Genomic DNA, 12,787 nt, shown 5'->3' on the forward strand with positions numbered 1-12,787 from the left:
TTTGGGAGTGTTCCCTGCTCTGCAATTTCTTGGAAGAGTTTGAGAAGGTTGGGTGTTAGCTCTCTCTAAATGTTTGATAGAATTCACCTGTGAAGCCATCTGGTTCTGGACTTTTGTTTGTTAAAAGATTTTAAATCACAGTTTCAATTTCATTACTCGTGGTTGGTTTGTTCATATTTTCTATTTCTTCCTGGTTCAGTCTTGGGAGGTTACACCTTTCTAAGAATTTGTCCATTTCTTCCAGGTTGTCCATTTTAGTGGCATAGGGTTGCTTGTAGTAGTCTCTTAGGATGCTTTGTATTTCGGTGGTGTGTGTTGTAACTTCTCCTTTTTCATTTCTAATTTTATTGATTTGAGTCCTCTCCCTCTTTTTCTTCATCAGTCTGGCTAATGATTTATCAATTTTGTTTATCTTCTCAAAGAACCAGCTTTTAGTTTTATTGATCTTTGCTATTGTTTTCTTTGTTTCTATTTCATTTATTTCTGCTCTGATCTTGATGATTTCTTTCCTTCTCTAACTTTGGGTTTTGTTTGTTCTTCTTTCTCTAGTTCCTTTAGGTGTAAGGTTAAATTGTTTATTTGAGTTTTTTCTTGTTTCTTGAGGTAGGCTTGTATTGCTATAAACTTCCCTCTTAGAACTGCTTTTGCTGCATCCCATAGGTTTTGACCCTTGTGTTTTCATTATCATTTGTCTCTAGGTATTTTTTGATTTCCTCTTTGATTTCTTCAGTAATCTCTTGGTTACTTAGTAACGTATTTTTTAGCCTCCATGTGTTTGTGTTTTTTACTTTTTTTTCCCTGTAATTGATTTCTAATCTCATAGTGTTGTGGTCAGAAAAGATGCTTGATATGATTTCAATTTTCTTAAATTTACTGAGGCTTGATTTGTGACCCAAGATGTGATCTATCCTGGAGAATGTTCCGTGCACACTTGAGAAGAGAGTATAATCTGCTGTTTTGGGATGGAATGTCCTATAAATATCAATTAAATCTATCTGGTCTATTGTGGCATTTAAAGCTTGTGTTTCCTTATTAATTTTCTGTTTGGATGGTCTGTCCATCGGTGTAAGTGAGGTGTTAAAGTGCCCCACTATTATTGTGTTACTGTCGATTTCCTCTTTTATAGCTGTTAGCAGTTGCCTTATGTATTGTGGTGCTCCTATGTTGGGTGCATATATATTTATAATTGTTATATCTTCTTCTTGGATTGATCCCTTGATCATTATGTAGTGTCCCTCCTTGTCTCTAGTAACATTCTTTATTTTAAAGTCTATTTCATCTGATGTGAGTATTGCTACTCCAGCTTTCTTTTGATTTCCATTTGCATGGAATATCTTTTTCCATCCCCTCACTTTCATTCTGAATGTGTCCCTACGTCTGAAGTGGGTCTCTTGTAGATAGTATATATATTGGTCTTGTTTTTGTATCCATTCAGCAAGCCTGTGTCTTTTGGTTGGAGCATTTAATCCATTCACGTTTAAGGTAATTATCGATATGTATGTTACTGTTACCATTTTCTTAATTGTTTTGGGTTTGTTCTTGTATGGCCTTTTCTTCTGCTGTGTTTCCCACTTAGAGAAGTTCCTTTAGCATTTGTTGTAAAGCTGGTTTGGTGGTGCTGAATTCTCTTAGCTTTTGCTTGTCTGTAACACTTTTGATTTCTCCATTGAATCTGAATGAGATCCTTGCCAGGTAGAGTAATCTTGGTTGTAGGTTCTTCCCTTTCATCACTTTATGTATATCATGCCACTCCCTTCTGCCTTGTAGAGTTTCTGCTGAGAAATCAGCTGTTAACCTTGTGGAGTTCCCTTGTGTGTTATTTGTTGTTTTTCTGTTGCTGCTTTCAATAATTTTTCTTTGTCTTTAATTTTTGTCAGTTTGATTACTATTTGTCTCAGTGTGTTTCTCCTTGGGTTTATCCTGTATGGGACTCTCTGCACTTCCTGGACTTGGGTGGCTATTTCCTTTCCCATGTTAAGGAAGTTTTCGACTATAATCTCTTCAAATATTTTCTCAGGTCCTTTCTCTCTCTCTTCTACTTCTGGGATCCCTATACTGCGAATGTTGTTGTGTTTAATGTTGTTCCAGAGGTCTCTTAGGCTGTCTTCATTTCTTTTCATTCTTTTTCTTTATTCTGTTCCACAGCAGTGAATTCCGCCATTCTGTCTTCCAGGTCATTTATCCATTTTTCTGCCTCAGTTATTCTGCTATTGATTCCTTCTTGTATATTTTTTATTTCAGTTATTGTGTTGTTCATCTGTGTTCTTTAATTCTTCTAGATCTTTATTAAACATTTCTTGCATCTTCTCGATCTTTGCTGGCATTCTTTTGCCAAGGTCCTGGATCATCTTCACTATCATTATTCTGAATTATTTTTCTGGAAGGTTTCTTATCTCCACTTCATTTAGTTGTTTTTCTGGGGTTTTATCTTGTTCCTTCAACTGGTACATAGCCCTCTGCCTTTTCATCTTGTCTATCTTTTTGTGAATGTGGTTTTTGTTCCACAGGCTGCAGGATTGTAGTTCTTGTTTCTGCTGTCTGCCCTCTGTGGGTGAGGCTCTCTAAGGAACTTGTGCAAGTTTCCTGATTGCAGGGACTGGTGGTGGGTAGAGCTGGCTGTTTCTTTGGTGGGCAGAGCTCAGTAGAACTTTAATCCACTTGTCTGCTGATGGGTGGGGCTGGGTTCCTTCCCTGTTGGTTGTTTGGCCTGAGGCGACCCAACACTGGAGCCTACCCTGGCTCTCTGGTGGGGCTAATGGCAGACTCTGGGAGGGCTCACGCCAAGGATTACTTCCCAGGAGTACTGCCAGTGTTCTTGTCCTCATGGTGAGACACAGCCACCCACCGCCTCTGCAGCAGACCCTCCAACACTTGCAGGTAGGTCTGGTTCAGTGTCCTATGGGGTCACTGCTCCTTCCCCTGGGTCCCGATGTGCACACTACTTTGTGTATGCCCTCCAAGAGTGGAGTCTCTGTTTCCCCCAGTCCTGTCGAAGTCCTGCAATCAAATCCCTCTAGCCTTCAAAGTCTGATTCTCTAGGAATCCCTCCTCCCATTGCCGGACCCCCAGCTTGGGAAGCCTGACTTGGGGCTCAGAACCCTCACTCCAGTGGGTGGACTTCTGAGGTATGTGTTCTCCAGTTTGTGAGTCACCCACGAAGCAGTTATGGGATTTGATTTTATTGTGTTTGTGCCCCTCCTACCATCTCACTGTGGCTTCTCCTTTGTATTTGGGTGTGGGGTATCTTTTTTTGGTGAGTTCCAGTGTCTTCCTGTCAGCGATTGTTCAGCCGTTAGTTGTGATTCTGGTGTTCTTGCAAGAGGGAGTAAGAGTACGTCCTTCTACTCCGCCATCTTGAACCAATTCTTGGAATCATTTTTGATGTTCCACATATATCCTACAGAGATCTTGGTTACAATTTGATTAATCCTAAAAATAAATTATGAGAAAATTGACATCTTTACAGTATTTGGTCTTCTTGTCTATGAATATGACATGATTCTCCATCTTCTCGTCTCCTCTTATGTCTCTGAGGGTGTTCAACTTGTTTTTTATATAATTTCAGAACATTTCATGGTTTTGTGGTTTACTTGTAGTTGCTTTCTGTTTTTGATGGTATTCCAAATGCAATCTTTTTTCATTATATTTTCTAGCTGGCTACTGCTCTTACAAAAGAAAGCTACTGACTTAAATGTTTACTTTGTACTTAACGACCTTACTGAACCCTCATCTATTCCAATCTTTTTTGGCTGATTCTCACGGGTTTTTTAAGAAGATGTTTTCTGAAAATAGTGACTTCTTTTTCTCTTTTCCAATAGGCAAAGGTCATACTCCTCATTTCTGTTCTGTTTGTCATTATATTGGCTTGAACTTCCAGAATAATGTGAAATCACGAACTCAGTTTTGATCCCCCAGCTTTGATGCACCTCTCTCTCCACCCCTACACCTGAATATCCTCCCTTTTCCTGACACTTTCTTTAGACTCTCCTTAATGAGTTCCAACATCTTTTGGTGTCTTGGTAACTTTCCCACACTGACCCCATGGAATTTCATATACTAGTCAGCCCAGCTGTGCCAGCTAAGGTGGCCAAATAAAACACAGGACTCCCACTTAAATTTGAATTTCAGATACACAACAAATATGTTTTGGTATAAGTATGCCCAATGCAACATTTGGGACACAGTTATGATTTAACTGGGCATGCTGTGTTTTTATTTGGTAAATCTGGCAAGCCTAGTGCTAGTTCCAACTGCTAAGCCAATTAAGCCAAGTTCACCCCTGTGATCCCAAAGTTCTATGTGTATATGTGCATATATCTGTTACCATTTCTTTAATGTTTCACTAAAATGATATGTTCACATGGTATTTAATATCCCCAGAACCTAATAGTGGCTGACGTATCCTAGGCATTTAATGTATGTTTGTTAAACGAATTTTTAAATGCATGAATAATGGCAAGCAGATCATCAAATATTCATTGAGCATTACTGAAACCCAAAGACTGTAAAACGTTTGAATTTAAACAGAGGAACAAACAGGTATGTGGTTCTGCTCAGTGCCAAACCATCCAGGGAAAAGAGAAAAGGACAGCCACTTTTCCAAATTTTCAGAACTGGGCTTTTTTAATCCAGAAGATAAGTGAATATATCATTTTATTGTCGTTACTGGAAAGAGCCACAAGCACTGGAACAGAGTCAAGAGACTCTGGCTCTGATTCTGACTGTAACAGCACTCAATTCCATGAGAATGCACTTGCGATGTGACCAGGGATTTCCTTGTCAGTTTTGTCTGATGAGCCGATAATCGGTACCCAATAAATATTTGTTGAAGTAATCAACGAACTATTGAGCTCATAATGCTTGGCTTTTGCAGTCCAGCTTAATACTTCTTAAACAACCCTTGGTGTGAATGAAACTGGTTTATTTAATATCTCCTAAAACATATGGTTTCTCACTGATTTACCGTTGCTTAACTGTTTTTTCTTACCTGAAGGGCTATTTCCCTCTTTTCTAATTATATAATTTTTTCAGCCTGCAGTTTAAATCCCACCCAGTGCAGATTTCTCCTCAGATAATCTTCCCTTCCTGACTACTTCTCCTTTCCCTTCCTACTGCCTGGCTCTCATTTGCCTTCCAGTCACACCTGACCGTGTGACATCTCTCCTACTGTTGACCTGAACTGTTTTCCACCTAAAAATAATTCCTTTTATATACCTTTTGATTTTATATATCTTATCACTGCAACTAATTTGAACACTCCTTGAGGACAAGGACTATGTAGTTATATCTATGTTATATATAATATATGAATTAATAGGTAATTGAATCTTTATAATATAATATAATAATAATTGAATCTTAAATAGAGGAACAAACAGGTGTGTGGTTTTACTCAGTGCCAAACCATCCAGGGAAAAGAGAAAAGGACAGCCACTTTTCCAAATTTTCAGAACTGGAATTTTTTTAATCCAGAACACAAGTGAATATATCATTTAGTTAATATAATTAATATATTATATACATAAATTTGTATCTCCCTCAGCAGCTGACACAGGCTTGGCTCAAAGGGGCTTTATCACTCTGCATGCATATCACAGTCATTGGGGGCTCTACTCATCAGAGTTACTCAGGAGCCCAGGCTGATGGAATGACCACCATCTTGAACCTCCTGGTTACCCTGTCAGAAGGCAAAGAAAGACCTTGGGACACTTGCCTGGGCAATTAAATGAACTGTCAAGGAAGTGACTTTCTGCTCTTTACTTTTGCTCCCAACTAAAACTAGTCATATGACCTCATTCATCCACAAAGGAATCAGGAATGCAATCCTCTAGGTGCCTAGAAGGTGGAGAGTCAGAAATATTAGGCAAAGAGCATGAATGAGTACTATGGGGCACAATAAAATTTGTATATTGTTTTAGAATGCAAAATAGGCACAATCTAGCCAGAGATATCATTCTTTTAGTTATATAAGTTTCAAGTGTGTAGCATTTTAATTTGACATCTGTATACACTACAAAGTGATTATCACCACAAATCAAGTTATCGTCCATAACCATACAATTGAGCCCCTTCAGTCATTTTGCCCACCCCCTAATCCCCTTCCCCTCTGGTAACCACTAATCTGATCACTGGATCTATGAGTTGTTTCTGTTTGATTTCGTTTGTTTGTTTTGTTTTGTTTTGTTTTCAATTCCACAAATGAGTGAAATCATATAGTGTTTGTCTTCCAACATCTGACCTATTTCACTTAGTATAATACCTTCAAGGTTCATCCATGTTGCTGCAAATGGCAGGATTTTATTCTTTTTTTGTGGCTGAGTAGTATTCCATTGTGTATATATCACGTCTTCTTTATCCATTCATCCACTGATGGATACTTAAGTTGTTTCCATATCTTGACTACTATAAGTAATGCTGCAATGAACGTAGGGGTGCATATATCTTTTTTGAATTAGTGTTTCTGTGTTCTTTGGATAAGTATCCAGAAGTGGAAGAGCTAGGTTATATGGTAGTTCTATTCTTAATTTTTTGAGGAATCTCCATACTGTTTCCCATAGTGGCTGCACCAATTTACAGCGCCACCAACAGTGTATAAGGGTTCTGTTTTCTCCACATCCTCTCCAACATTTGTTATTTCTTGTCTTTTCAACAATAGCCATTCTAACAACTGTAAGATGATATCTCATTGTGCTTCTGATTTGCATTTCTTTAATAATTAGTGATATTGAACATCCTTTCATGTGCCTGTTAGCCATCTGTATGTCTTCTTTGGGAAACTGTCTATTTAGATTCTCTGCCTTTTTTTTTTTTAAACATCTTTATTGGAGTATAATTGCTTTACAATGTTGTGTTAGTTTCTGCTGTATAACAAAGTGAATCAGCTATATGTATACATATATCCCCATATCTCTTCCCTCATGTGTCTCCTGCCCACCCTCCCTATCCCACCCCTCTAGGTGGTCACAAAGCACTGAGCTGATCTCCCTGTGCTACGCAGCTGCTCCCCACTAGCTATCTATTTTACATTTGGTAGTGTATATATGTCAGTGCTACTCTCTCACTTCATCCCAGCTTACCCTTCCCCCTCCCCATGTCCTCAAGTCCATTCTCTGCCTATTTTTTAATCAGGCTGTTTTTTTAAATTATTATTATTTGAGTACTTTATATATGTTGGATATTAACACCTTATCAGATATATGATTTGCAAATATCTTCTTCCATTCCATAGGGTGCCTTTTCACTTTGATGATGGTTTCCTTTGCTGTGCAGAGCATTTTTAGTTTGATGTAGTCTCATTTGATTATTTTTTATTTTGTTTCCATTGCCTTTGGAGTCAGATCCACAAAAAATTTTGCTAAGACTGATATCAATGTGGTTAATGCCTATGTGTTCTTCTAGGAGTTTTATGGTTTCAGGTCTTACATTCAAGTCTTCAGTCCATTTTGAGTTAATTTTTGTGTGTTGTATAAAATAGTAGTCTAATTTCATTCTTTTGCATGTGGCTGCCTGGTTTTTCCAGCACCATTTATTGAAGAGACTTTCTCCATTGTAGGTTCTTTGCTCATTTGTCTTAAATTAATTGTCAATATATGTGTGGGTTTATTTCTGGGCTGTCAATTCTGTTCCATTGATCTATGTGCTTGTTTTTGTGCTGTTGGCATACTGTTTTGATTACTATAGCTTTGGAGTATAGTTTAAAATCAGGGAGCATGATATCTCCATCTTCATTCTGTGAAATAAGCCATTGGAATTTTTATATGGATTGCATTGAATCTGTAGATTGCTTTGGGTATTTTAACAATATTAATTCTCCCAATCCATGAACACAGAATATCTTTCCATTTATTTGTGTCTTCTTCATTTTCTTTCATCAGTATCTTAGAGTTTTCAGTATACAGGTCTTTCACTTCCTTGGTTAAATTTATTCCTAGATATTTTACTCTTTTTGATGCAATTGTAAATGGGATTATTTTCTTAATTTCTCTTTCATTATTAGTGTATAAAAACACAAATTTCTGTATATTGCTTTTGTATCCTGTGACTTTACTGAATTAATTTTAGCTCTAACAATTTTTTTTTGTTGAGTCTTTAGGGTTTTCTATATATAATATCATGTTAATTGCAAATAGTGACAGTTTTATTTCTTCCTTTCCTATTTGGATACATTTTTTTTTCTTCCCTAATTGCTGTGTCTAGGACTTCCAATACTATGTTGAATAAAAGTAGTGAGAGCGGGCATCTTTGTCCTGTTCCTAGTCTTAGAGGAAAAGCTTTCAGCTTTGCACCATTGAGTATGATGTTAACTGTGGGTTTGTCATATATGGATTGAGGTATGTCCCCTCTATGCCTACTTTGTTGAGAGTTTTTATCATAAATGGATGTTGACTTTTGTCAAATACTTTTTCTGCATCTGTTGAAATGATCATATAATTTTTATCCTTCATTCTGTTTATGTGATCTTTCATGTTGAGCCATCCTTTCATCCCTGGGATAAATCCCACTTGATCATGTTGTATGATCCTTTGAATGTATTGTTGGATTTGGTTTGCTAATATTTTGTTGAGGATTTTTGCATCTATGTTCATCAAGGATACATCTATAATTTGTGTGTGTGTGTCCTTGTCTGGTTTTGCTATCAAGGTCATTCTGACTTCATAAAATGTATTTGGAATGTCTCTCTCTTCTTCAATTTTTTGGAAGAGTTTGAGAAGGATAGATATTATATCTTCTTTGAGTCCTTTGTAGAATTCACCAGTGAAGCCATCTGGTCCTGGGCTTTTGTTTGCTGGGAGATATTTGATTACTGTTTCACTCTCATTACTAGTGATCACTCTATCCAGATTTTCTATTTCTTCTTGATTCAGCCTTGGAAGATTGTATGCTTATAGGAATTTTTCCATTTCTTCTAGGTTGTCCAATTTGTTGGCCTATAATTGTTTATAGTAGTCTCTTTTGATCCTTTGTTGTTAAGTTCTTCTCTTTCATTTCTGATTTTATTTATTTGAGTTCCCTCTCTTTTTTCTTAGTTACTCTAGCTGAAGGTTTGTCGATTTGGGTTATCTTTGGTTAAGAACTAGATATTAGTGTTATTGACCTTTTCTATTTTTTTAATCTCTGTTTCATTTACTTCTGCTCTAATCTTTATTATTGCTTTCCTTCTACTAATTTTAGCCTTTGTTTTTTCTTCTTTTTCTAGTTCCTTTAGGTGTAAAGTTAGATTGTTTATTCAAGATTTTTCTTATATCTTGAGGCAGGCCTGTATTGCTATGACCTTCTCAGAACTGCTTTTGCTGCACCCCGTAGATTTTGGTATGTTGTATTTCTATTTTTGTCTCTTGGTATTTTTTATTTCTCCTTTGATTTTTCAATGACCAATTGGTTGTTCAGTAGCATGTTGCTTAATCTCCACATTTTTGTGGTTTTTTCCCATTTGTGTGTATGTGTGTGTGTGTGATTGACTGATTTCTAGTTTTGTGCTATTGTGGTTGAAAAAGATGCTTGATATGATTTAAATCTTAAATTTATTGAGACTTGTTTTGTGACCTTATATGTGATCAATCCTGGGAATGTTTCATGTGTACTTGAGAAGAATGTGTATTCTACTGCTTTTGGATAGAATGTTCTGTTTGTATTATTTATTAAGTCACTTGTTATAATGTGTTGTTTAAGTCTGATGTTTCCTTATTGATTTTCTGCCTGGATGACCTATACATTGATGTAAGTGGAGTGTTAAACTTCCCTGCTATTGTATTGCTTTTAATTTCTCCCTTTACATTTGTTAATATTTGCTTTATTTACCCTAGTATTCCTATGTTAGGTCCATATACATTTAGAAATATATCTTCTTGCTGGATTGATACCTTTATCATTATGTAATGCCCTTTTTTGGTCATTTATTACAGTCTTTGTTTTAAAGTCTGTTTTGTCTGATATGAGTATAGCTACTCCCGCTTTCTTTTCATTTCTATTTGCAGGGAACATTCTTTTCCATCCCTTCACTTTCGATCTGTGTGTGTCCTTTCTTCTGAAATAAGTCTTTTCTGGGCAGCATATAAATGGATCTTGGGTTTCTTTTTATCCATTCAGCCACTCTATGTCTTGATTGGAGAATTTAGTCCAATTATGATAAGTATGTACTTATCACCATTTTGTTAATTGTTTTCTGGCTCTTTTTGTAGTTCTTCTATGTTCCTTTCTTCTTCTCTTTCTCTCTTCCCTTATATTTTGGTGGTTTTCTTTAGTGTTATGTTTAGATTTCTTTATCATTTTCTTTTGTGTATTTGCTATAAGTTTTTTCCTGGTGGTCACTGTGAGGTTCACATATAACATCTTATGTAAATAGCAGGCTCTTTTAAGTTGGTAACAACTTAAATTTGAACACATTCCAAAGCTTTATCTTTTTACCTGCCCGCCACCTTTTAAACTTTCAATGACACGTTTTACATCTTTTTATTGTATGCATCCCTTAACTAATCATTTTAATTTTAGTTAATTTTACTACTTTTGTTTTTTAACATTCATGCTTGCTTTATAAGTGATGGATCCACTGTCTTTATTATATGTTTACTTTTCCCAGTGAAATTTTTACGTTTATATGTTTTCTTATTATTTAATTCCATTTCTTTTCAGCTTGAAGAAGTCCCTTTAACATTTCTTATAGGGTCAGTTTAGTGGTGATGAACTCTTTCAGCCTTTGCTTATCTGGGAAACTCTTGATCGCTCCTTCAATTCTGAATGATAACCGAACTGGGCAGAGAATTCTTGGTTGGAAGTTTTTTTTCCTTTCAGCACTTTGACTATGTCATGCCGCTCCCTCTGGCCTGTAAAGTTTCTGTTGAAAAATCTGCTGCTAGCCTTATGAGATTTCCCTTGTACATAACAAGTTATTTTTCTCTTGCTGCTTTTAAGATTCTCTCTTCATCCTTAACTTTCAACATTTTAATTATAATGTGTCTTGGTGTATCTACTTGGGTTCACCTTATTTGAAACTCTCTGAGCCCCCCAGACCTGGATGTCTTTTTCCTCCCCCAAATTAAGAAATTTTCCAGCCACTACTTCTTCAAATAATTTTTCTGACACTCTCTCTCTCTTCCTTCTCCTTCTGGGACGCTTATAATGTGAATGTTATTCTGTTTGATGTTGTCCCAAAGATCCCTTAAGATATCTTTATTTTTGAAAGTTCTATTTTCATTGTACTGTTCTGTCTTCCAACTAACTGATTTGCTCTTCTACCTCATCCAGTCTGCTGTGAACCACTCTGGTGTATTTATCAGTTCAGTTTTAACTTCTGTTTGGTACTTTCTTTTGTTTTCTATTACTTTCTTGAAGCTCTCACTGAGTCCATCCATTCTTCTCCCGTGTTCAGTGAGAATCTTTATGACAGTTGCTTTGAACACTTTTTCAAGTAGATTGCTTATTTCCTTTTGATTTAGTTCTTTTTCTGAGGTTTTGTCTTATTCTTTTGATTGGGACATATTCCTTTGTCTCCTCATTTTGCCAAATTCTCGGCATTTGTTTCAGTGTATTAGGTAAATCAGCTATCTTCTCAGACTTCAAGGAATAGACTTATTTAGGAGATGTCTTGTGGGGCTCAGAGGTGAAATCTGACCTGGTCACCAAAGCCAGGTGCTCAAGATGTGTCCCCTATGTGGGCTGCATGCACCTTCCTGCTGTGGTGGGGCTGCAGCTGCTGCTTCAGTGTACAAGGACTGGCTGCAGGGCCTGGCCATGGCTGCCACAGGGTGCTGGTGGGCAGAACTAGCCCCCAGCCCAGCTTTGAGACCTGCCCACAATTGCTGTGCACACAGGTGGGTGCTGCTATCACTCAGCTGACTGTGAGACCCAGCCAAGGTGAAGGGGTGGGCAGGGCTCTCAATGGGGCATGTCCACTGGAACTAACAGGTTAGAGGGTGAATGTTAGAATGGCACCTGTCAGCACCAGTATTAGCAAGGTAGTTTGAGATTGCAAAAATGGCTCCTGCCATTGTCTCAGTCCCCAGGGCATGTCCCAACTGGCTCCTTCCTTGATGGCAGACACTTCAAGGTTAGTAAGTGGGTCCCCTTCACCTTTGGTCCATGTGCTTTTTAATCTGGTGTTTTTGTGCTTGCTGGTTTTCTGGTCAAGTAGGTATGTGTGTGAACTCTTTTAGAGAGTGTTTTCCTTTCTCTGAAATTCTTATAGTTCCTGGGCATACTCCCCATTAGTTTCCAAAGCCTTGTGTTTGGGGGGTTTGTCTCTCCTGTGCAGTATCTATGGGGTGGAATGCCTAGTGTGGATGGAGCTTGAATCCCTTGCTCCTCAGGGAAAAAGATCCCTTTGTGATCCTTCCTGACTGGATATCATCATTGCTGGGGTGAGGATTTTTGTTGGTGAGACCATATCTCTACAGACCTCTCCTACCCCTCTTGCTATCTTCCTGTTGTTGTGGAGGCTCTGTTCATCCAGTTTTCAGGTCCATTTCCAAGGGAATTATTCCATATGTAGTTGTAAATATGTTGTGTCCCTGGGAGGCCATGAGTTCAGGATCTTCTTATGCCACCACCTTGAACCCTCCCCCTCAGGATACCTAGTTTTTTCAAATAAAAGTATATAGCTAGCCAAGTAAGCTGGAAGTGAGATAGAAATTAGGAGGGAAAAGGGAAAAAATGGGTGAACTTTCAGACTATGCCTGATTTCTTCTCTGAAATGATACCTAAGTTGTCCCTCTCAGAAAATCGGGCACTGTTTGTGATCATACATAACTGATTGGCAACATAGACATTTAAAAGCCAATGTCCAGCACTTCCC

At 37.5% G+C, this 12,787-nt stretch overlaps 1 protein-coding gene and 1 long non-coding RNA gene across 5 annotated transcripts in view; one reads left to right on the forward strand and one right to left on the reverse strand.

Moving 5' to 3' along the window:
* ANKFN1 (ankyrin repeat and fibronectin type III domain containing 1) overlaps positions 1-12,787 on the forward strand; it is a 427,590-nt gene that overhangs the window by 123,893 nt on the left and 290,910 nt on the right. For 2 of the 4 annotated variants that reach the window (XM_082439935.1, XM_082439938.1), the window contains exon 1: positions 1-12,787. This exon is cut by the window's right edge and continues 23,566 nt beyond it. The exons of the other annotated variants lie outside the window; for them this stretch is intronic. The gene's annotated coding sequence lies outside the window, so the exon portion shown is untranslated. 4 annotated transcript variants of the gene reach the window in all.
* The window catches only part of LOC309649789, a 404,889-nt gene that overhangs the window by 87,375 nt on the left and 304,727 nt on the right, over positions 1-12,787 (reverse strand). The gene's annotated exons all lie outside the window — the stretch shown is intronic.

The sequence above is a fragment of the Balaenoptera physalus genome (assembly GCF_965194825.1).
Source record: "Balaenoptera physalus genome assembly, chromosome: 20".
In the NCBI taxonomy this organism is placed as follows: domain Eukaryota; kingdom Metazoa; phylum Chordata; class Mammalia; order Artiodactyla; family Balaenopteridae; genus Balaenoptera; species Balaenoptera physalus.